The sequence below is a fragment of the Aquarana catesbeiana genome, linkage group LG01, assembly GCF_042186555.1.
Source record: "Aquarana catesbeiana isolate 2022-GZ linkage group LG01, ASM4218655v1, whole genome shotgun sequence".
Taxonomy (NCBI): Eukaryota; Metazoa; Chordata; class Amphibia; order Anura; family Ranidae; genus Aquarana; species Aquarana catesbeiana.
The window spans coordinates 86803377-86826593 of NC_133324.1; the positions used below are offsets into that span (position 1 = coordinate 86803377).

Below are 23217 nucleotides of genomic sequence, written 5' to 3' on the forward strand. Positions count from 1 at the left end.
GGCAGTTCTTTAAATAATGGAAAGAGGTAGGAAAGGTTATCATACAATAGGGATCAGAGGGCCCTGCTTGTTAGAGCTCACAATCTAAAAGAGAAGGTCAAGCGATATAAAAGGTAATAAATGTTAGGGATGGGCTGATGAAACAAGTAAAAGTTCAGTTTATTTTTTAGAAGAAGGAAAGGCCTTGCTGAAGAGATGGGTTTTCAAGGACTGCTTAAAGGTGGATAGCAGGGCCGGGACAAGGGGTGGGCAAAAGGGGGGGGGGGGGGGGGCTGCCCTGTGCACCACTAGCATGTTAGGTGGGGGGGCATCACAAGGAGTTTGGGGGGAGGAAGAAGATTTTTGTTGAAAAGGGGAATTTGGGGGGCAGCAGGGGATAAGAATTATTATATTAGGGCAAATTTAGGTAGGTTTGCCAGGAGTGGTGATTTGGGGAATTTGTGTTGGGAGGGGATGGAAGAAGAGGACTTGTGCTTGGAGGGGACATTTGAGGGGTAGAGAATTTGTTCTAGGAGGGGGCATTTTTTTTGGGGGGGGGGGTAGTTTGATTTGTGCTGGGGGTATATGGGGAGAGAGAGGATTTGAGCTGGGGAGGAGGCAGATTTGTACTGGGAGGAGGGGGATTTTTTTGCTGGGGGGGGGGGGGGGTGAACATGCCGATTAGTGCTCGCTTTTTTTTGGATGGGACGGGATTTTCGCTGACCCATAATGCTCGTACATCTTGGGGGGCAGGGGGGGGCATGCAATTTGACATGTTCGCCTTGGGCTCTAGATGACCTTTTCCCAGCACTCGTGGATAGAGTAGGATTGGGGCAGGTTGAGATAAGTTCCAGAGGATGGGAGAAGCTCTTGAGAAGTCCTGAAGGCGAACATGGAAGGTGGTGATGAGGGAGCTAGAGAGCAGGAGGTCTTGGGAGGAGCGAAGTAAATGATTTGGTTGGTATTTGAGACAAGGTTAGTGATGTAACTGGGAGCAGAGTTGTGGATGGCTTTGTAAGTACAGTAGTTAGTATTTTAAATTTTGCTCATTGGGTCAGAAGCCAATTGGGACGTTGCCATAGAGGTTTAGTGGACATTGAGTTGTTGGTAGGGTGGATGAGTCTGGCAGCAGCATTCATGATAGATTGAAGAGGAAGGGGGGGAGGGATTTTATTATTTTCTTGCAAATTGTTGATTTAAAAATATTGAGAAAATGTCAAAGTTTATATGAGAGTTTAATGATTGGGTCTAGTTTATTATTCAGTTTTAAAAGATGTACCGCATTTGCACAAATGAGAAGCTACTCTTGCTTTTATATTACTTTGAAACTGCATAGAAAACTATACACTGTATTTCTTTTGATATACGATATCATGTTTTGTACCTAATAATAAAAAATTTGTAAGCAAAAAAAAAAAGAAAACTGCAATCTCTCACCGTCACTAGAGGGCAGTAAAATCCTGATTTACAAGACTCCTGCCAGTGTAAGAAGTTTATGGTGAGTAGGTCAGAAGAAACAAAATCCTACAATAAAGTTTACATTTCTTGTTTAAAGTAGACCCAGCATGGCTGGTTTGCATGTATGTGCTGCAGTTTAGTGCGTTTTGTAACTTCAGCTCTGGAAAGGTTTACCCCCCTTCATGACCAGGCCGTTTTTTTTTTGCGATCTGGCACTGCGTTATTCTAACTGACAATTGCGCAGACATGCGACGCTGTACCCAAATAAAATTGATGCCCCCCCCCCACAAATAGAGCTTTCTTTTGGTGATTATATATATATATATATATATATATATAATAATATAATAATAATATACGAAAAAAGTTCAAAGGTTGCTGCACTTAAAAATTTATTTTTCAAATGTTTCAAGAAAGATTACATATCTGAAGTCATTCAAAAATCGTTCAGACAGAGATTTCCGTTTCAGCCTATATCATATATTTTTTTTTTTTTTTTACACTTTCTGCTATAAAGCCTATCCAATTAAAAAATGTAAAAAAAAAATCGAATTTCTTAATCAATTTAGGCCAATATGTAATCTGCTACATATTTTTGGTAAAAAAAATCCCAATAAGCGTATATTGATTGGTTTGTGCAAAAGTTATAAGGTCTACAAACTATGGGATATTTAAATTTTTTTTTTTACTAATAATGACGGCGATCAGTGACTTATAGCGGGACTGCGATATTGCGGCAAAGAAATTGGACACATGTGCTGGGGGGGGGCGCAATTGGTTAAAGAAAATTTCACTTTCAATAGGTCTTTATTAAATTTCTGGAAGATACATGGTATAACCTGTACAAATGTTCAAATATAAGCATCATTTGTAAAAAAAGTACAGAGTACGGATGTGAGCCAAAAAACAGGAACGGTTGTGATGATACAGATCAAGAAGAATGGCATAATATAAGTTAGATTTACAGTAACAATACACATATGAGCTACAGGGATAGGTAGGAAAGGGCATGTGGAAAGTAAGGGGGGCAAACGTGTAATGACGGTAAAGTGGGCGAAACTCTAGATATGAGAGTCGTGCCTTACACAGAGGATAGTCAAGAGACGTAATTGTCAAGGCCTCCCAGAATAGGGGACCGAGAAAAAAAAAAAGAAAGCGAGAGAGAACAGAATGGAAACAAGGGGAGAACAAAAGAAGAACGTCGGGGACACCAGCCTGAAACCCAGAACATTCAGTGCATATAACAGTGCGTAGCTTTCGTGGGACATGGAGGGGTGGGCAATTTGTGTGTATCTTGTGTGTATCTAGGAGAATACTGGTAAGATTTTTATTGATGATAAAAAGAAAAAGTCTATGCAACAATGAACTTCCGCAAAGGAAACAAACTGTTTCCAAGCTTCCGCGATGGTTTCTTTTGCCGCTAGGAGAACATAGGTAGCCAATGTGAATTGGGATCTTGTGAGATCTGGAGGTTTCCAATGCAAAAGGACACACCAAGGGTCTCTTGGGAAAGGGGCAGGTTAACAATGTTCACAACCGTTTGAGGACCTTTTGTCAAAAGAAGTCCTTATAAATTGATTGGCTCTGCACAAAACATATTCTTTTTAGGGTCATTTTCACCTATGGCAAAGTATAATATAGAAATAGTCTTAAAAGTAGGAACATATAGAAAGGAGAGGGGAGAAGCACAAAAGAGGATGGAGAGGAGGAAAGGGGAGGGGGGCTTCAGGAGTATGGAACCTCAGGAGACGGAAGGTAGGTGAGCTTGCAACAGGGGCCACCTTAAAATGTAGGGTTCCATCCAGTATGGCATTTAGGTAGGTTAGGACTGTAAATGCATAGAAGGCATATCTAGGTAGGTCTGTTCCGACCATAAACACTATAGTATTTGTAGGGATCAGTATGTTTTTCCCTGCACATTGTTGCTCAGCACTTAGAATGCTAAATTGAAAAGACAACTTCTACTTGCTGGTTTGTTGGTCATCCCAGAGTCCTCTACTCCTTAATGCTAGGGTGCACATAGCTGTATGGAGACTCGCAATGAGGTAAGAGAAAAACGAAACCAGGAGGTTCTCTCTGTGGAGTCTGGGATTCTTTAGGATCCACAAATATAGCTGTTCCAGAATACACTTTTCAAGGGGAATGCATGCATTATAGTCCAGACAGTCTAATACTTATGGTGTGTTGAGGAAAACGAATATTAGAATTTATGGATTTAGGATCAGAAAGCAAGATATAATTGAAGGAGGGAGGTAGAACTTTCACGCGTTCCAGTATACAGAAGCCCCAGGCAGCGAGTGAGACTGAGCCAGTTGAGCTGCTAAAAACGTAGCCCTCCATGGCTCATCCAAAGGAAGTGACCTCGCTGTGTCACCAAGCTTCACCCATCCTCATTTAGAATACAATTCTGTTTTAAAAATAGCGCGGTGTTCTAGCAGGGTGTGCTCCTCTGTACTCACAGCCTTCTCATCTGATCCTATCGTGGTGAAAAATGTCCTTTTGTTTAGATTCTATTGTGTGTCATTAAACAGAGGAGTCTGCGGTGGAGGGAAATGATGAAATATTTGTATCTTTCCTCACGCCAAGTCACTGTTCAGGAAGTTTTTCAAGTCCTAAATTATTTTACATTTGTATAGCCCTGTTTTTATTTCTTTCTTTTGACTGGTGTGGATCTGATGGGAATAAGCTGGAGAGGGATTTGTGCTTCCTCTCTTCTTGGCCAAGTCGTATTGCTTTACAGAAACCTATTGTAGCCCTGGACAAACTCTGAATATATAGAAATATAGCATTAAAAGAGGACCACCTTCAGTAGAAATGGCAAAAGATCTGTAGATGCAGAAAAATGGACAGCTGAAGTTCATGAGCAAATCTCTACTTTGACAGCAAATACTGAGTGGTACTTCCACCTCTTATTGGTCACTGTGGTCATCTATCCCATTAAAGGACCTATAGGGGTGCTGGGAGGGGGCAAGGCCAAAACAGTTTATTCTCACTAAGGGCCATTTCACACTATACACTATATTACCAAAAGTTTTGGGACGCCTGCCTTTACACGCACATGAATTTTAAATGTGTCTTATGCCCCGTACACACATTCCGACAACAAAATTCTAGGATTTTTTCCGACGGATGTTGGCTCAAACTTGTCTTGCATACACACGGTCACACAAAGTTGTCGGAAAATCCGATCGTTTTAAATGAGGTGACGTAAAACATGTACGTCGGGACTATAAACGGGGCAGTGGCCAATAGCTTTCATCTCTTTATTTATTCTGAGCATGCGTGGCACTTTGTCTGTCGGATTTGTGTACACACGATCGGAATTTCCGACAACGGATTTTGTTGTCAGAAAATTTTATCTCCTGCTCTCCAACTTTGTGTGTCGGAAAATCCGATGGAAAATGTCCGATGGAGCCCACACACGGTCGGAATTTCCGACAACACGCTCCGATCGGACATTTTCCATCGGAAAATCCGACCGTGTGTACGGGGCATTAGTCTGTAGGGTTCAATATTGATTTGGCCCACTCTTTGCAGCTATAACAGCTTCAACTCTTCTGGGAAGGCTGAGCACAAGGTTTAGGAGTGTGTCTATGGGAATATTTGACTATTCTTCCAGAAGTGCATTTGTGATGTCAGGCACTGATGTGGAACGAGAAGGCCTGGCTCGCAATCTCCGCTCTTATTCATCCCAAAGGTGTTCTATCGGGTTGAGCTCAGGACTCTGTGCATGCCATTCAAATTCCTCCACCCTATACTCACTCATCCATGTCTTTATGGACCTTGCTTTGTACACTGGTGCCCAGTCATGTTGGAACAGGAAGGGGCCATCCCCAAACTGTTCCCACAAAGTTGGGAGCACAAAATTATATGCTAATGCCCTTTTAGGAGTTCTCTTCACTAGAACTAAGGGGCCAAGCCCAACCCCTGAAAAACAACCCCACATCATAATCCCCCCCTACCAAATGATTTGGACCAGTGCACAAAGCAAGGTCAATAAAAACACGGATGAGCGAGTTTAGGCTTGAGGAGTCCTGAGCGCAACCCGTTTAGAACATCTTTGGGATGCATTGGAGTGGAGACTGCGAGCCAGGCCTTCTCGTCCAACATCAGTGCCTGACCTCACAAATGTGCTTCTGGAAGAATGGTTAAACATTCCCATAGACACACTCCTAAACCTTGTGGACAGACTTCCCAGAAGAGTTGAAGCTATTATAGCTTCAAAGGATGGGGCAATTCAATACTGAACACTACGGACTAAGACAGGGAGGCAGGTGTCCCAATACGTTTGGTAAAATAGTGTATGTGGCAACAGACTATTTACTGCATGGTAAAATGTCTTCCACCGCGGGAATACACAGGAAACATTTTTTTGCTATGTGTTCCATTCGCACTGCCGCCTAGCGCTGCGCTAAATTGCATTTTATGGCAGCACACCGGGCTAAAGCGCACTACAATGTTGGGCAGCGCATCCCGACATTGCAGTGAAGGAAGTGTACGTTTTGTACACTTCAAATAAAGTTGAATTGTGCATCACACTGCCCACAGCCAACAATGCAGAGCGGCCGCAGCGGGGTGTTAATCGTTAATTCATTTTACATTTTGTTAATTGATAAAAATAAACAGAAATGTAAATCAAATCAAAATTTGGTATGATCACCCTTTGCCTTCAAAACGGCATCAATTCTAGGTACACTTGCATGCAGTTTGTGAAGGAACTCGGCAGGTAAGTTGTTTCAAACATCCCGGAGAACTAATCACAGATCTTCTGTGGATGTAGGCTGCCTCAAATCCTTCTGTCTCTTCATGTAATCCCAGACAGACTCCATGATGTTGAAATCAAGGCTCTGTGTGGGCCAAACCATCACTTCCAGGACTATGACTTGTTCTTTATGCTGAAGATAGTTCTTAATGACATTGGCTGTATGTTTGAGGCTGTTGTCCTGCTGCAGAATAAATTTGGGGCCATTCACACGCCTCCCAGATGATATGACATGATGGATAAGTATCTGCCTGTATTTCTCAGTACTGAGGACACCACTGATCCTGACCAAATCTCCCACTCCATTTGCAGAAATGCAGCTACAAACTTGCAAGGAACCTCCCACCATGCTTCACTGTTGCCTGCAGACACTCATTATTGTACCGCTCTCCAGCAGCAGGTGCTCCGGACTAATGAGTCAAAATTTTAAATATTTGGAAGTAGCAAAAAGCAGTTTGTTTGCGATGGGCTGGAGAGCGGTGCAATAAAGAGTGTCTGCAGGCAACAGTGAAGCATGGTGGGGGTTCCTTGCAAGTTTGTAGCTGCATTTCTGGAAATGGAGTTGAAGATTTGGTCAGGATCAATGGTGTCCTCAATGCTGAGAATGCTGAGCATTTCTGGAACATACTGCATTATTACTAATTGGAGGCGATGGTCATAGTAAATAAGTATTTAATACCTATGATCATCAGCTCCATCTAGTGGCCATAATATAGTACTTTCTTGATTTCACTCTATTCAGTATGAATTAATAAAAATCGACTTGGAGAGAAAATAACCTTATAACATTTGATTTTGCCCCTATTTATAAATGCACCCCATAAAGTCCTGTTATTTTTTAATTCTCTTTATTTCGTATGATGGCACTGAACGAGTAGACACATTTTAGTTCCACACCATTTTCATCTAATTCACATTTTTACTTTCAGACACTAGGGCGTACTCTCCATAGTAAAGTACCCTTGTTGATTTATTTCATGCATATCCACTTCCTAGGACATCCCTGGACGTACCTAGGTTGAAGTGTTTATACCGGGATGATGCCTGCAACCAGCGATTCCCTTTTTTGTAAAAATCATCCTAGCGGCGGATTAGCTGCTGGATTGTTTTTAGAGACGTTTTTTTTTTTTTCTGGAAAGGTAGAGGAGAGATTTGAGATCTTATAGACGGGGGGCGTGGCCAAGGCAGGCATGTGAGAGGACGCATCTCCCACAGCTCCCAGCAGTGATCCGGTAACCGATCCTCCCCCAGCCCACATACCGACTTTATTTTGCCCTATGCAGCACGGGCACGATCCTGAGACCCCAGGGGATCATCCGCCGGCTCTCTGCACCAGAGGAAAGTTCCGAAAAGGACAGACTGAGATGACGGGCCTGGAGATCCAAGATGGCGCCGCGGCGTCCTCAGTGAAGCACACACTGCGCGGACAGGACAAGCTGAAAGACTCTTGGTCTAAAGCAAGTAAGACGCCAAAATTTACTGGTAAAGACACCCCTAGAGACATGATCTACTATGCACAGAAAATGGCTGGGACATTGGGAACAGAGCAGTCATCCAGCCAGGCTGGGACACATGCTATGCAGGCAGACATCACACAGGTGCTCTGGGGAGAGGAGGAGGGGGAGCAGTCAGCCCTTGCATCTGGGGAACCACAAAGCCCAGCGGACCCGGACGCTGTGCAGCCTACTTTAGCTGACATACTCAGAGCTGTGAACAACTGCACAGCTTCAGTTAACACCTTGAAGGAGCAATTTGGGGGTCTGAGAGAAGATCTGTCATTACTAAGGCAAGACATGCAAAAGATACGAGATCTTATAGACCCCAGATCTCTCCATAAAGAGGACCTGTCGTGCCTTATTTCTATCACAAGCAAACTGCAACACCCACCATTTCATTCTCTAGGGCCTCTGCTTAAAAAAATATACATAATGTTTGGGGGTTCTGAGTAATTGTCTAAATTATGATTTTTACATGTAGGAGAGAAATGCAGAAATTGGCATGGGAGGGAAGTAGATATTCACTATAACCTCGGTGCAAACAAATGATAAGCTCCATAAGCAAAGATTGTGCCTGCCTGAGTGGGCATTTATGGACATTGGTAGAGCAGGCCTGTCGTGCTCTCCCATTTTTAATCCGGTATTCCGCACAACCTACTATAAGGTCAATAACTGACTTTCCTTTTTGCTTAATTTTTCCTTCCCTTCATGCCTTGCAGTCCCCATCTGAGTTGCAGTGTGAAGAGGCCGGTGTCTAATAGTAATATATAAGCAGTGATGTATGTTATTATGCTTCCTTCATCAGTGCCGCTTCCTTAGAGAGTAGAGGAACCAGGCCCATGCATTGAAGAGACTCGTCGGTGTTTACATGAAGACTGAAGTGTTTAGAGAACTCCGCCGTAATGCAGACATCACTTGTGTGGCTCATTGTTATCCTCTGATGGAAGGAATAGGTCGGAGTCACAAGACTGAGCTGTGAAGTGGATCCCCCAGTGTATTTACTTCCCATTTAATGCGTAACCTTCATGTTTCGCATGGGAAAGTTGGGTTGGCTAGAAAGTTCTGAATGGAAGTAGATCTGTAGGGCTCAGGAAATCTGAATGCTTATACTGATAACATGGGCCTGAAATGTGGACATTTGTCCTAGGTTTGTTACTAATGGCCGGGGTGGGGCTTTGGCCATGCGTCGACGGGTAAATCCAGCTTGCCTTCAGGTGCATTGTGCCTGCATTTGATATGAGTTAAGCCTCGTACACACGATCAGATTTTCCCACGGGAACTGTGTGATGACAGGCTGTTGGCAGAAAATCCTACCGTGTGTATGCTCCATCGGACAATTGTCGGATTTTCCGCGGACAAATATCTGTTGTCAGATTTTTCCGAACGTGTGGACAAAAGTCTAAAGTAAACGCATGCTCGGAAGCAAGGACAAGCCAGAAGCGGTCGGTCTTGTAAACTAGCGTTTGTAATGGAGAATTAACATCCGTGACATGGCAAGTTATGAAATCTAGAAATGCAGCACACATTCTCTTCTTCTTTAATGGGATAATAATGAAGCTGCTTTGCTGGTGATACTGATGGAGTTATTGAAAACACATTTTCAAAGGCTTTTTTTTTCTAGTGCTATTAAGAATAATATTATAATGCTTGCTTTTTTTTTTTTTTTTTTTTAATTTGGGCAAGGTACCACAACACCATCATCCCATAGTTTTTAAGAAGATACAACTATGTTGGTGTCCCTTGTCAATTTTACATTGTATTTTTTTAAATGTAACTGCCTACTCCCAAACTGTCATTTGAAGTAAAACACATAGCCAAGTATTATTCTCCACACTTTTTTTTTTTATTGTGCATTAAAAAAAGAAAACAAATAAAATTAGACATGCTATCTGCCAATAGAACTTAAACAAAAAGTGCATTCTATGTATCCAAAAATATAGAAAATATACCAAATTAAATCATTATTATTATTATTATTATTCAACCAAAAAATAAAATAAAAACCTCATGCATGTGTCCTGCTTCTTAATATAGGGGGTCAACAATGCCAAGAGTTGGTGAAAGCAGGGGTCCGTCATCCGGAGATAATTCCGAAAATCATCTGGATTATTCTCTTGGAGCTCCCGCAGCAAAGGCATATGTCATGATTGGTCACGATTAATAAAGCAAGCAATTTTTGGTTCAAGAACTCCTCCTCCTCCTGTTACTGGACTCAAAGGCCAATAATTAATAACACGTTATCTCTTCCGATTCCGCAACATGTCTGGTTGATGAACGGCCATTCAGAAACAAACTGAAAAGCGCTTAATGAAAAGCGCGAATCAACACTCGCCAAACTTCTACTAACACGAAATTAGCAGAAGGAGCCCAAAGGGTGGCGCTAAAGAACTGAAAAACCACATAGTACATCACTACTTTGTGTTTGTTGGTCGAAATTCCTTGCCGTTTGTATGGAAGACAAAATCCAGGCACACGCCTTCGGACAAGAGTCCGAGGTTTTGTCTGTGGAAAATCCGATCGTGTGTACGAGGCTATAGAGATGTTTCTGAGATTACCCAGAGCTAATTTACCAATGTTATTGGCCGCCTCCTCACCTGCATTTGATCTTCTAAGCTGCATCAACCTACTTGATACTTTTGTGTTTCTGTTGACTTGTAAGTAGGGATATAGCTCAGGTGTGTGTTGGATATTAGTCTGAACCCTCCTGAGATATCCAGCCAGGAAGCTGTGAGTGCATACTGCTAAGTGGCTCAGGTGCTCTCTGCAGCCGCATGTCTATGCCCCTTAGGCCTTAGCTGCTTATGATTTAAAGCCTGCAGACAGCTTCTGACACAAAAGCCCATCAATACAGGCCTTAAAGTGACTGTAAACCTCAGTCATAAAATCTGAACAAAGCACATATATCTGCTGTGGTGTTTACTTGTCTCTCTCCAAAGCTCTGAGTGTCATTTCTCTCTAGTGCTTTGTTCCTCTGTTATCAGCATGAGTCACTTCTGACAAGTTGTCCTGACACCAAGAGATAAAATGGTGATGGGGAAGGAGAGCTCAGCACACAGCTTGTCTATTCACAACACAGCTCTGCATCCTTCCTTCGTTTCTGTGTCCTGTGTGAAGGGGACGTGTCCCTTTCCTCCCATCAGCTCTCACACACTCTACAAGAGCTCTAGCTGGCAGGGATAGACAACCTTAAAGCAGTTGTAAAGCCTGTATCTTAACTTCAGCTCTTGTCAATCCTTATTAATAAAGCTACTGATCACTGCCTGTTAGTTTCCTTACTTGTTTCTTCCTCTTATAATTCGTCCCGCGAGGTTTGTTTACGTCACCGGCGCATGCGCTGTCCGTCCTTCAATTCATGGCACAATATGTGTGCTGCTCCCCCTCCAGCATCGTGCCGTGTCAGAGAGTTACGCTCTCTGCGGCACAGCTTTGTAGGCACACGAGACTGGGCAGCTATTCCCAGCTTCCTTGCAGGGTTGCTGTAGGAACGTCGGCCGAGATAGAGGCTCGGTAACACATGCTCGCACATGTGCGAGATTTCAGCAAGGGAAAACGAGGAAGGGCGTAAATGACGTCCACAGGGGACTCCGAAAACAATACTCAAGATGGTGCAGCCTAATCCCAGAAGAAGATTTTATTAAAAACGATTAACCACTTCCCATCCAGGCCAATTCTGACATTTCTCTCCTACATGTAAAATTTATAATTTTTTTGCTAGAAAATGACATAGAACCCCCAAACATTAGATGTTTTTTTTTTTAGCAAAGACCCTAGAGAATACAATGGCAGTCATTGCAACTTTTTATCTCGCATGGTATTTGCGCAGAAATTTTTCGAACGCATTTTTTTTTTGGAAAAAAAAAAAAACTGTTTCATGCTTTAAAAAAAAAAACCAAAACATTATAGTTAGCACAGTGAAGTTGCGCCGAGTAAATAGATAACTAACACATCACACTTCAATATTGCACGCGCTCGTGGAATGGCGCCAAACTTTGGAACTTAAAAATCCCCATAGGCGACGCTTTAACATTTTTTACTGGTTACGTGTTTTGAGTTACAGAGAAGGTCTGGGGCTAGAATTATTACTCTCGCTCTAACGTTCGCGGCGATACTTCACATGTGTGGTTTGAACACCATTTTCATATGTGGGCGGGACTTGTGTATGGGTTCTCTTCTGCATGCGAGCACACGGGGACAGAGGCACTTTAAATTCTTTTTTATTGTTAATTTTACTTTAAAAAAAAATAATAAATCATCTGGTCCACCGGAAATCTCTATGGTCACCATCCGGAGTCGGCGGATCCTGTCTCTGACTCGCTGATGGAAGTGGTGAGTCGGTAGAAGCATCGGAGGGCGTCTCCTCTTGCCGCTCGTAAGAACGATCAAGCAGTGGAACAGCCGCTATGATTGTTCTTATGGTGTAGGGAATCGCCTGGTGAAAAAGCGGATATCTGAATGATGCCTGTAGCTGCACCCATCATTCAGATATCCCTGCATAAAATCAAGGACGTCATATGATGAACTTTGGGCGGGAAGAGGTTAAATACAGTAAGTAACAAGCGTTTTTGGATACATTGGACTGGGCAATTATTTTTAATTAATGTTACATATTATATGACATGCAAAATCCAATACGAAGTGCAGAATTTACTTCCTCTTTAAAGAGGTGGAAATCTACTGTATCCGGCATGTGTGGTGCACTTTATGGAAGCGCTCTGAAACTCCTGCATTCGGAAAGTGCACCAAACCAGCAGGATATAATAGAAGTCTATGGCTAAGCGCAGCAAACCCGCAGGAAAGCTGCAGGCACACTGCACCCGCGGTGTGGGTAAACCGCAGAACATCGGTGTGAAAGCAGCCCCACACTATTATGCCCAGTGTATTGCTTCACACTGACCTGAAGATCTCCTCCTCTTTTCTGCTGCTGGCACCACTCTGGAGACCACTAGCCAGGATAAGAGGTGGAGTGTAGTTGGCATCACCCCACATTGGACAGGAGCCGGCACTACAGAGGAGGCATCGGCTTATGTAGCTCTTGCTCCCTTCTACAGCTCCAACTTTAAGTAGTCCTTTTGCATTGCACTCATGCATTTTATTACATTTTTTTTTTAATCGAAACCTTTAAATCAGCCATTTTCAACCCATGTCTCCAGGTACCCTGGGGTGCCTTCAGGTGCCTCAAGATTGTGCAGAATTTTAAAGCGTGTGTGTGACGGGAGTCACTGTTGGGTGCAGGGTGACCAAGAAAAGAATGAACCCTGAGAATGTGATGGGATTACTTCAAATGGGACAGTAATATTTATCCACAATATCTCCCAGGATATATATAAAGACTATTCTTGGTTTGTTTGATTTCTGAACTCAACATGTTAGTTGACAGAGCTGATCACATTGGCCTCTAGAACTGCGTAGGAGCCGAACAGTCTACTCATACTATAGTTTGTTGCCCACTAGGCTGAGCAGGGGAGGAGATCACTGTTTGTATTGTTAATTGTAATTAGCTCCTGCTATTGTGAGGTGTCCTGTGTGTATAGTAATGTGTGAAGCTCGGTGACAACAAGTCTGTCCTAAAGGTCATGTCTCTGAGTCACCTAGGCTGTGTAAAGGATTAGTTAATGAGCTCATGTTAATTTAGGTTTCTGATCACAGGTGTATTTTCAGAGTAATATGAGCAGGAGGTATGCACCTCTTCTTTTTACTGTATATAAGACTTGTATGCCTTTCAATAAAAATTCATTCCTTGACCCTCAAAACAGAGCCTCGTCTCGTACTTGGGGGGAGAATTATTCGCATGGGTTTCTTGTTCGGCTGCCTTTGTGTTCGGGAATGGAATGTCCTAAACAACTTTAACCCCTTTCATACTCGGGGTGTCGTTACAGTGTCTTTACTGAAAAAAGGTAGAGAAAGTCTGCCTTAGAGTGCTGCAGCTGTGATCCGTGCTTCTTAAAATGCGTTTTTGCACTCGCTAACAAAATGCGCAGGTGTGAATGCAACCTTAGAGTGGAGGGGTTGGGTCAATGCAACATGTTTCATGTTGTACCCTAAATATGATTGTAACATGAACCATGGGCACGAAAGGTGGTATGTGTTTAAAAGTGTAACTCCACTTTTGTTGAGAAAAAATAAAAACATTCTCCTCTGGGGGATCTATGTACATTTCAAGGATTTCAACAAACTTTGTTGCAGATTCCTACCTTTTTGTTAGTCTGAAGAAATCACTTTGTTCCTCTGTGCCCCTTTGTTGAGTGAGTTTAATACCCCTTTCACACTGAGGCGGTTATCAGGCTTTTTAGTGCTAGATATAGCGCCTGAAAACCGCCTCCCGTTCATTTTCAATGTGACTTTTCACACTGGGGCGGTGCACTTGCGGGACGTTGGGAAAAGTCCTGCAAGCAGCATCTTTGGGGCAATTTGGCAGCGCTCCCAAAACGCCCTGCCCCCTTGAAATAAATGGGCAGTCCTTCCAAAGCGCCTGAAAAGCGCAACACAACACGGGCGCTTTTAACCCTTTCTTCGCCTGAAAAGTGCCGCTTAAACAGCGGTAAAGCGCCGCTAAAACACTCGGGCGGCCCCAGTGTGAGTGTAAGGGGTCTTATGAGAGTGATTTCATAATTACCAACCAGCTGTGCACCTGCAGGCCTCTTGAGGAAAGTTGCAGGGTCAGCATCGCTTTAGCCGTGATTTCCTATTGAATGTATTTCCCTGAAAATTTTGTTGCAGGGGATGCTGGAAATCTTAGTGCAGACTTCTGGAAAAATCAGTGAGCCAATCACACAAGCAGGAAATGATGTTTCTGGGAGGGGGGGGGGGGGTCTGTACACATTCAGGTAGCCATATTGCATTGCATTTTCAGAAAATGACAGAGCTGCAGATTGAAAACGAAAGGTAATTTTTTAATAGCATTCAATTACAATAAGACTTGTGTCACGATTTGTATACGCTATATTATTTTTTTTTCTTTGTTATTTTTTTACCCCCACGAAAGTGGAGTTACTTACTAATTAATATAAGGGGTAAAGTCGGACTATGGACATGAGGGATTGATAATACAATGTCTATAGCACTGAATTCTGTTAATTGGGTTTTAACAGAAATGTGTACTGAGAGACCTATGGAGGGCTGTCATTGCTGACTTCCTGCAGAAAATGCTACTTTGTAGCCTGTAGCATCAGTACTTCCTGATGAACTGACCAGAAATTAATATACATATTTTTACTTGATTTGATTGTAGCCGTATTAGTGCAATTGTGACAGAGAAAATTGAGTACTATCCGTGATACTTTTTTTATTTGCACTAACATACAATTTTTCAGGACAAGCTTTTGGGGTATGTCCCCTTCTTCAAGATCTGCTTGGACCTTGAAGAAGGGGACATACCCCGAAAGCTTGTCCTGAAAAATTGTATGTTAGTGCAAATAAAAAAAGTATCACGGATAGTACTCAATTTTCTCTATACATATTTTTAAATTTGAATCCGAACTCCTGATCTGCATACGTGTTCTGGGTCATTAACTCAGAAAGTAGTTAAATGATTGGATTGGATTGACAGCCAGGGACAAGTATTCCCATATTTCCTCTGGACGGGTTTATATTCGTGATGCTATCTGCTGAAAATGGCAATATATAACTGGCCTCTAGATGTCACTGTGATGCTGTCCATTGGTGACCAGGAGACCGGTGTGCGTGACCAGGGTCAGCAACACACTATGCAGTGTTCACTCTGCCTCCAGTGTAAGCATAGGCAGGTATCAGATACTCCTATTTAACACACATATATATATATATATATATATATATATATATATATATATTATAATATTTTAAATGCATTGTTAAATATTTCCTCCATCTATTTCTGTATTGGCCTCCTGTAGCCTCTTTTTTATAGCAACATTCAGACTGATAGAGATGCAGCCAATTGGGAATTGCGCAGTGCTCTCAGTCTGAAGCCTCATACACACGATCGGACTTCCATCAGACTTTTCCGTGGATTTTTGACCGAATGGGCGTTGGCCGTGAACTTGTTCTGCATACACACGGCAGAACATTTTCAGCCAACTTTCACCAAATCACATGGTTTTTCAGCTCTTTACCGTCACCCTTTTGGGCAACTTCTGCTATTGTTGGCTGATGTTTAGCATTGGTTCTGAGCATGCGTGTTTGTACTTTGGACTTTAGTCCGATGGACTTGTGTACACACGATCGGATTATCCTCCATCGGACATTTGTTGTTGAAAAGTTTGAAAGCATGCACAGCGAACATTTGTCCGCTGAAAAAGCAACAACAATTGTCCGATGGAGCATACAGACGGTCGGATTGTTCGATAAAACAGATCCGTGGGACCGTTGTTGTCGAAGTCCAATCATGTATATGGGCCTTAAGATATGCAACTTGCAGACTGGAGGGGAGAGCACAGAGGAGTTTCTCGCCGGCGATCTTTTGTTACTTCACTCTTCAGTCACAGTCTTGACCTAGCTGGATTGCTTTCAATGCAGTTGAGAAAAGTAAAAGATCTGGCCTGTCGCTGGTAGAGGTTTATATATGAGCAAATGTCACAGAATTACAAAATATGGCACGTCACGTGTGCTTCAGCTGTATATTTTGTTGTTTGTCTACACTAAGAGCCCTTTCACACTGGGGCGGTTTGCAGGCGCTATTGCGCTAATAATAGCGCCTGCAAACCGACCCGAAAGTGCCGCTGCTTTCACACTGGAGCGATGCGCTGGCAGGTCGGTAAAAAAACTCCTGCTAGCAGCATCTTCGGAGCGGTGAAGGAGCGGAGTGCATACCGCTCCTTCACCGCTCCTGCCCATTGAAATCAATGGGACGGCGCGGCTATACTGCCGGCAAAGCGCCTCTGCAGAGGCGCTTTGCGGTGGTATTTAACCCTTTCTCGGCCGCTAGCGGGGGTAAAACCGCCCCGCTAGCGGACGCATAGCGACGATAAAACGCCGCTAATAATAGCGTCGTTTTACCGCCAACGCCGCCCCAGTGTGTAAGGGCTCTAAGGGTCCATTCACATCAGGAGGATCCATAATGGTGTGTTTCTGTAACGCAATGCACAGTAGTACATTACCATATTTTGCAGTACTCTGTTTTATTGCTTTGGGATATTGTTAAAAATGAAGCACGAATGTTGCTTGCTGTGTGGTGTTGTAACACACATACTAAGGCAACTCATAGATGTGAATGGGCCTTTTGATTTTAAAGTGTTATTTCACCATTATCAAAAAGTGCCTAAAGTGTGAAGCTCCTCAAATTACAGATTATAGCTTTAGAACCTATAGACACCCCACCAACTCTAGTTTGTTCAGGAAATTTTCACATTTTAGTGACCACCCTCTAACACCGTAGATCACAGATTGGGTAGAGAGCCACTGTACCCTTGGCCCTATTGGCCCTATACCATGTGATCACTGTGACTAATCACAGTACCTTGCTGTGGGGAGGTAGGAGGAGCCAGGAGCACCGGTGAGGGACCCCAGAAAAAGAGGATCAGAGCTGCTCTGTGCAAAACCATTACACTGAGCAGATAAGTATACCATGCTTGTTTAAAAAAAAAACAAAAAAACAAAAAACAAAACTTTTCATCACTTTAATAGAACTATGTTATGGGGCGAAGGTGGAGGAAGGGGCCCAGAAGGATAGAAACTGCTGTGTTAAGGAGAGATTGCATAATTTATGCATTTATTTTTAATTTTTTTGTCTTTAAATATACTACAGAATATAACTACAGGTAATAATCCCTTACAGTTCTACTGGTATTAACCTCATACAGTTACCAGAATATGATGTTTTTGCTATAGTGGACCTCTAACTATAGCAGATAGTTAAGCAGATGCTTTAGGACCCAGCAGCACAGAGGGCAGAGCTGTCCTGTTCCGCAGTGCTCAGTTCAGTCAAGGAAATAGTAGCAGTTGGAAAATAATGATATAAAGTACACACACTTGTCGGTGATGGTCCTCTCTTCATCTGGGAGTGCCGAATTACTCTCTCTGCTGGCCCAGCTCCTCCTCTCTGGCCTTCAACTTCCTACATAAACTTTTATGTCACTTGTGGGGGGCAGAGCGACGGAATACTATGGAGTGTCACTTAAGGGACAGCTCCTAGTGTCCTGGAGTTGCTGACATCCAAGATGGTGGCGCCCAGCAGCAATCTCACGGCTTTTAGATGTCTACAGAAGGGAGGAATTGACAGGAAAAGGACATTCGTAAAATGTTACATGCACATATAATCTAATGGGAAGATTCTTGTTGAAATGGTCTGGTGACAGGGTTTCTTTAACCCCAGATCTAACCCCAGATCCAGTAGCGGCTGGTGGTTACTATTTTTTGGGGGGGGCACAACTAACGCTACCCCACCCCCCGCGGGAGACACAGGCAGTGGCAATAACCCCCCCCCCAGCAGCACAGCAGCAACAAACCCCCCCCTGAAACACAGGCAGCGGCAATGACCCTTCAGCACCAACAACAACAAACAACCCCCCCCCCCCCCCCCCCCCCGCGAGAGACACAGGATCACCTTACCTAGTGGATACATGGAGGGGATACGTAGACAGGGAGAAAGAGCCGGTCACTCCAGCGAGGACACAGACATTCTCCTTCTGGCCGATTGGAACCCAGAAGTGTGTCCTGAGATACGATTGGCCAGAGAGTCATAAGACTCCCTGGCCAATAGGGGCTTCCTGATCTGCCACATTCTCCTCCTGGCCAAATAGCGAAAATTCATTCGCTTACACAACTGGGAGGGATCAGGGCGCACTCTCTGTGCCCCGAGCCCATCCTATTTTGAAGCTTATTAGAGCCTCTGGCTCTAATCAGGTGCTTCAAAAGATGCACCCCCCGCCTATCCCCGCAATTGTAACTCATGTGCGGGAGGACGGCAGAAGTGTTGGGGGGGGGCAGCGCCTATGTGCCCACAATGCACGGGCTGCCACTGCCCAGATCTAATAGTAATGTGTTTTGGATAAGTGGCTAAGTCATAGGTGATCCACTTGTGGCCCCTCCACTGTTGCAGAACTACAACTTCCATCGTGCCTCCGTCTTTGGGAGTCATGCTTGTAACTGTCAGCAGCTTGCAATGCCTCATGGGACTTGTAGTTCCTCAACAGCTGGAGGGCAACAGGTTGGGCATCCATGGGCGAAGTGGTTAGCCCTTCCGCTTATAGCAGCACTAAAGCCTGGTACACACGATCAGATTGTTGGCCAACAAAGCGCCAGACTTTTGTCCGAAGGGCGTGTGCCAGGAACTTGTCTTGCATACAAATGGCACACAATTGTCAGCCAACAAATGCGAACGTAGTGACGTACTACGAGGATTTTCAGCTCTTGAGCGCCATCCTTTGGGCACCTTCTGCTAATGTCGTGTTTGGTGAGCATTGATTCCGAGCATGCGTGTTTGTACTTTCAACTTTTGTGTGACGGACTTGTGTACAGACGATAGGAAAAGCTGACAACAGACCGTTGTCCGCCGAAAATTTACTAGCCTGCCATCCAACATTTGTTGGTGGAAAGTTGGATGACAATTGTCTGATGGAGCGTACTAACGGTCGGATTTTAGGCCAACAGTCAGTCATCACCTAATTTCCTGCCGAAAATCCGATTTTGTACGAGGTTTAAGGTTGTCGGTCCGAATCTCCAACTACGGCACTACCTGCCTCTAGTTTGCATGTTCTCCCTGTGTGGGTTTCCTCCGGGTATTCCGGTTTCCTCCCACAATCCAAAGACATGTTGGTAAGTTTAATGGCTCCTGTCTAAATGGACCCTAGTATGTGTATGTATGACTGTGAGTTAGGGACCTTGGATTGTAAGCTCCTTGAGGCCAGGGACTGATGTAAATGTTCAATATACATGTAAAGCGCTGCATAAACTGACAGCGCTATATTAGTACCTGTAATAAACAAATAAAATATGATTTTTAAATTGTGGAAATCCCTTTTGAAAAAAGTTTCCAGCCCTTAAATGTATTGTGTTAAGGTTTAGACGTTACAGCAAGCTGGGGAATTTAACTAACGAGCCTGACTTATAATTGTTAGTGTTTTGATGGATTTGTCTGAAAAACAGCTCCGTGCATCTCAGATTCCATAAGAAACACAGAGAGGAATGTTAGCACAATGCTCACAGCAAAGTTGAATATCCATTACAGTCTGAACCTTTTTTTTTTTTTTTTTAAGATTACATTTTTGTCTGCACCTTATTTGGAAGTTTGGTTTTGGAACGGGTGGCTTTGCCTTTTTTATGTTCCCGTGTCTTAGGCCCCTTTCACACGATCGATCCACCTGTCTGTTTTTCAGGCGGATCCGAGCGAGCCACCCATTGACTTCTATGGGCAGGCGGATGTCATCGGAGATGTGTCCCCTGACACTCGCCTGCAATCCGATCCGACAAGATCCCCTCAAAACAGATGGATGGCGATACGTTCGCCATCCGTCCAACGGATCAGATGAAAATGAACAGGCTGTCCGTTTTTCATCCGATCTCATCATGGAGGACAGCTGGGCTCTGACAGGTCCCAGTGAGCGGAGACGAACCTGTCATCCGCCTGCTCAGCGGAGATCAATGGAGCGATCCCCCGCTGAACTAGCGGAGTCCATCAAAACGGATCTGCTCCGTGTGAAAGTTAAGGCTTAAAGCCCAAATCCGAGCACAAAAACCTACCAGGTTTACCCTCAGCTGCAAACCTCCATTCATGCAGGCTCTCTTCAGTGTATTAACCACTTCAGCCCTGGAAGAATTTACCCCTTCCTGACCAGTGCGTTTTTTTGCGATTCGGCACTGCGTCGCTTTAACTGACAATTGTGCGGCGTGGCTCCCATACAAAATTGATGTCCTTTTTTTTCCCACAAATAGAGCTTTCTTTTGGTGGTATTTGATCACCTCTGCGGTTTTTATTTTTGCGCTATAAACAAAAAAATAGCTACAATTTTGAAAAAAACGCAATATTTTTTACTTTTTGCTATAATAAATATCCCCAAAAAATATTTAAAAAAACTTTTTTTTTTCCTCAGTTTAGGCCAATACATATTCTTTTACATATTTTTGGCGTTTACAAATAAGGGGATAGTTTTATGGCATTTTTATTATTTAATTTTTTTTTTTACTAGTAATGGCGGCGACTGTGACATTATGGCGGACACACCGGACATTTCTGACACGTTTTTGGGACCATTGTATCAATGCTATACAAATTCACTGATTCCTGTGTAAATGACACTGGCAGTGAAGGGGTTAACCACTAGGGGGCTAGGGAGGGGTTAAGTATGTTCTGGGGAGTGTAACTGTGGGGGGGGCGTGGCTACATGTGACACGTCACTGATCTCTGCTCCCGATTACAGGGAGCAGAGATCAGTGACACTGTCACTAGGCAGAACGGGGAGATGCTTGTTTACCTGTCACTAGGCAGAACGGGGAGATGCTTGTTTACATTAGCATCTCCCCATTCGTCCTCTCCGTGAGGCGATCGTGGGTATCCCCGCGGCGATTGAGTCCACGGGACTGGCGACCCAACTCGCGGAGCTCCCGGCCAGCGGCGCGAGCACGCAATGGCACGGCGGCAAATTCAAAGGGACGTACGGGTACACCCATTTGCCCAGCCGTGCCATTCTGCCGACGTACATCTGCGTGCCCCAGTCGGAAACTGGTTAAAAAGTTTGTTTATTTGTACAGATCCCGCTATACTTACAGCCTGCTGCGATTGTAAGCACTACAAGTCCCATGGACCCCGGTGCTGCAATTGTATCTATGGCCCCATTCACATCTGAGCTTGAAGTTACGAAACGCTGGAGGGGGAAAAAAAAATCAATTATTCTTTATGGAGATGGTTCACATCTCCACTCCACTCCAAAACGCCTGAAGCTCAAACAAGTTTTTATTAGGCAGATTTGGGCGTTTTTCTGCTTTTTACATTGGTGACCTTTTGACCTGTACAAAATTGCAGCAGGATCGTGGCAAAAACTCGGTAAAAAAAGCGGCAAAATCGTGCGTTTTTCTGCCTAAAAAAGCTACGCTCAGGTGTGAATGGGGCCTTACTGCTCTAAACCTGTTAATGTGGTTGTAAAGGAAAAAAATTTTTTACCTTTTTATGCATTCCCTACATTAAAGAGGATCATCGCCCTAGAAAATTTAAATTAAAATACTGTATCTGCTAATTTTTAATAAAAGAACACTTAACTGTCAAGGGATCCAGCTCTGTCCTCTCACGGGCCGGTCTTCAGGTCCCCGGCGCCAGCATGTTTACTGTGGGAAGCCGGCTGTGACTCCTTGTGGCTTCACAGCACCATATTAGTTTTGTAATGGAAGTGCTGGCTGAGAGCAGGAACCACAGTATGCCTACTGTCACCCGTGCCACCCATCAAAGCTTCTTGGTTTCTCTTTGTTCCTGGGGCCTGACATCGTCTAATTTAATGGTGGAACCCTCTCAACCGCCATTCAAATGGCTTGTAAAAGCACTTACACTGGACAGAGAATGGCATGGGAACTTAGTGTTGAACTTGGGGAAAGGCTGACCTACGTAACAAAGTGAATGTAAATCAGAGCGGGACATAGAAGCTTTTCTGAATAATAAAGGTGTCTGTTCCTAGGCAGGACATTTTACTTTTAAAGCATTACTAAACCCAGGACCCTGCCTTCGCTATATCTGGTCTCCCACAGTACACAGAACATGGAAATTCAATTATTTTAGTAACTATAAACTGCTAAATACCTTTTCTCATCAGCAGTATAAAGCAGTCTTGTGACTTCTAAGTGGCATTGGTTAAAGAGGAACTGCAGTCTGCTCACATAATTTGTAATAAAAACACCTTTGCCATTCTGAAGCTTCCCTCCAACCACTTTGCATATTATTTTATATGTACTGTGCTTCTGTATTTGCCAAATATGCTGCAGAAATCTCCCTCCACTGAGTCTGGCTGCAGCCATTTTAACTGTGGGCAGCTGAAGCTGCTGCCTGTTCACTTCCTGGATTTTCACAGAGGCACAGTTCCAGCTCTGCAGCCCTGCAGCTCTCATTGGCCCTCTTATGACTCATCCCCCCTCCCTTCCTGGCAAACGCTCACGAAAGTGAGAGAGAGTTGTGCATCATGTCATAAGCCTAGGCTTTTTACCAGACAAGAAATTGGAAGTGGGCTGTATAAGGTATTTACGGGCAGAAAAAAAAAATGTTTTAGGTTTTAATGTACACGGGACGTTTTAAAACCTCTCCATACCGATTTAACTTGACAGATGGTAACCAAGGTTTAAAAATGCCCGTTTTGCCACGTTTGCATGCCGCGTTTAGCCGCGTTTGCGTTTTTAGAAGCGTTTTTTTTTTTTCAAGTGGTCAAAAATATATCTCCATTAAAAACGCCTGTAAACGAAATGCGGCTAAACGCGAGTTACTGAACATCTGTCCTGAACGCTTTTTTTTTTTTTTTTTTTTTTCGCTTTACAAAAAAATGCTTCTAAACTCAACTGCCTAGAAACGACTATAAACGCCCTGTGTACATGTACTGATAAGATAACAGAGGAGAGTTTAGGGACAGCTGAAAA

General features: G+C 43.6%; 1 protein-coding gene across 1 annotated transcript in view; it reads left to right on the forward strand.

Moving 5' to 3' along the window:
* WDR70 (WD repeat domain 70) overlaps positions 1–23217 on the forward strand; it is a 455634-nt gene that overhangs the window by 42820 nt on the left and 389597 nt on the right. The window lies entirely within an intron of this gene.